At 33.1% G+C, this 2,993-nt stretch overlaps 1 protein-coding gene across 1 annotated transcript in view; it reads left to right on the forward strand.

The window, feature by feature from the left end:
- The window catches only part of LOC108744266 (protein Shroom), a 221,593-nt gene that overhangs the window by 105,468 nt on the left and 113,132 nt on the right, over window positions 1-2,993 (forward strand). The gene's annotated exons all lie outside the window — the stretch shown is intronic.

The raw sequence follows: 2,993 nt of genomic DNA on the forward strand, positions 1-2,993 counted from the left end.
TATCAATGTTGTATATAAAGACATTCTGTAGTATATTTAGTATATTCAGGGGGTATCTTTTGAAGATTTCCCCTTCTCGATAATGATCTAAACAAAACAAAAATATACATATTTAGTATCAGCATTGCACCCTTGCGAAGCTGGGGCGGGTCGCTAGTTTGTTATAATGTATGATTTTGATTTAATTATTTTAAGTCGTTTTTCGTGGTGTCGTACCTGTAGGTACTTGTAGTGTAGCTCATCGCTGAGATTTCTGGTTACAAATGTATCCAGGCCGTACCTGTTCAAGATGATGCGGCACATTTAGACGAAGATAGCCACATTTACATAATTATATTCCATTGTATTTTCCCTGTCCTGGCTCAAGGTAGTCGCCGAATATTGTCGTTTATTAAGCAGCAGGTTCTTTATTGTTATGATGTCTCGCGACATTAGTTTAGTCTCGTAGGCGTCGGTCAACTGATGCCAAAGAACAAACGAAAATCGCTACTCACTTCATTTTTTCTCTGTAAAATGCGTCTCTATTTATAATACCTTAAGAGTTTTTTTATTGGATATTAAAGATTAAGATGTTAAATATACTTAAAAATGTAGGGATGAGCTACAAAGATAGAAGAGTGATACTTAGTTTGTATAAAGAGCAACAGGCAGTTATAGAGATGCGGCTGTAACATAGAGAAGAAAATATTAAGAAGGAAGTCAGACAGGGATGCACACTGTCACCGCTACTTTTTAGTCTATACGTCGAAGAAGCGACCAACATCATTGAAGACAGTATAACTGTAGGGATATATATACAGGGTTAAACGATTAGTATGCTTAGATTTGCAGATTATATAGCAGTATTAGCATTTGTATGCTTGCGAACGGTTAATTTAGAAATTCAAAACAGATTTTTAAAGGTCTATGTTTGGAGATCGGTGCTGTACGGGTGCGAAACATGGACAGTGGGCACGGCGGAAAGAAAAGGTTAGAATCGTTAAAATGTGGTGTTACAAGCGAATGATGAGAATACCGTGGATAGAGAAGGTTATAAATGAAGAGATATTAGAAATATTAAGAGAACAGAGGACTCTATGGAGTCAATAAGAAATAGGCGAGATTGGTTGGTTGGTTGGACACCTTCTAAGGCATGAAGGTCTAGTCAGAGACATATTAAAGGCAGAAACGGAAGTTAGAAGGGGTAGAGGTGGACATAGATTAGATTACTGTTAAAGATATGGGTTGTTCTGGTTTTAGGGAAATGCGAAGATTAGCTCAAGATAGGATAGAGTGGAGGTGCGTGTCCAACCAGTCTTAGCACTAGCGACCTTATGATGATGATTATAGATTAGTTTTTATTATTCTCCACTCTATTATAGACAAACGTCTGTACAAAGTACAATTATAATTAAATTTAATGATTAATGTTAACGATGGTTAGAAGTTAATCTACTGACCAGAATAAGTAACGATTTTCAAAACTTCCGCCAAGCATATTATAGTTTAATAGAGTTGTCGATATTACTGACAGAATCGCCGTGCATTAACCATTTATGTACCAACTTATAGGTAGTATATCCATGCGGCTAACCGTAATTAGGAAATAGTTATTTGCAGATAATAAATCATTTCGACTTCGTGTACTATGAGTTAGGTCACATAACGCATTGTAAAGAACATAAACAGTTCTAATAAATACCACACCGTTCATGTGTTGTAACGAGCCTTGTAATTGTTAAATTGTTAAAGGTAACGCTTACCAAAATTTGATTTTTAATTGATAATTAACAATTTAGTAATATGTTTTATTGTATCATGTGCTAATTGCACTATACGATTGCCTAGAATTTTATTTCACACAAAAGTAACTGAATTTTTAAATTCAGATTGTAAAATATACTATACTATAATATGTAATAGTTCAAAACAAACCAAACAAAATTTTTCTAAATTTTGGCGCTCTCTAGGGGTCATGTTGGGTACGTCAAATCTGGCCTTATATATGTTAATATCAATCTATCGACCAAATCTTTTTTGTATGGCATAACTGTAAAAATATTTTCTTTTTAAATTTTATTTTATACTGTATAAAGTGCTCATAAATCTCTAACCTTGACATTTTACTGCAATATTGCACCACGTATTACCATTACTAATAAGATTTATTTCCTATACGTGATAAATTAGAGCGTATGAATTATTTCAACACAAAAATTATGATTATTAGCATGAAATGATTTATTGTTTCGCTATAATTTTCAGTGGATTAAAATACGTTTATTCAAACACAGAGTGGCCATTTCACATTTTGATACAAAAAGAATTTTAAATCTGTTCATATAAAGAAATGCTCTGTAACTAGAATAAAACGAAAACAAAATTGCTGACAACTTTTGTGGTCTACTACTATTCTATTAGGTAAAATTTACTGGTTTGTTTTTATGATAAACCATTCTAAATGTGAAATAATTAAAAGGAATAACATTTATCCAACAAATGTGGCTCTACTCCAATCCCCAAAAATTTTCCATAATATTAATAGGAAAAGTAATTAATGAATCTTAAAACTCTAAAATGCAATTATTACAGTTTTGCCCAATTACAAACTGTTATAAGTACTTACGTAACAAGAACCACTTAAGTAGGTACTACCTTAAATTCTTTAAATCAAATCATCAAACTTTTGTGGTGGTATAAAGTCAATCCCAAATTTATTTAAATGATACATGTGAATTTATGTCTTGAATATTATTGATCTAACGATTACGCAAGGACCTGCCAGGATAATCGTTACAGATACATGCAACGCACACACAAAAAGCCAGAAACGTTTTATTTGAAAGAAATCCATGCACAGGTACGGTAAAACCTGTAAGGTGTGTATTTGGCTTTGAGCCATTACAAAGATCTTTATCTATTAGTAATTTCCAACCAACAACACAACGGTTTCGATTGTACGAGGGTGGATTGATAAGTTTCCGGCCTAACCAAGAGATGACGCCACTAGGCCT

The sequence above is a fragment of the Agrilus planipennis genome, unplaced genomic scaffold (genome assembly GCF_000699045.2).
Source record: "Agrilus planipennis isolate EAB-ADULT unplaced genomic scaffold, Apla_2.0 scaffold13, whole genome shotgun sequence".
NCBI classification, from domain to species: domain Eukaryota; kingdom Metazoa; phylum Arthropoda; class Insecta; order Coleoptera; family Buprestidae; genus Agrilus; species Agrilus planipennis.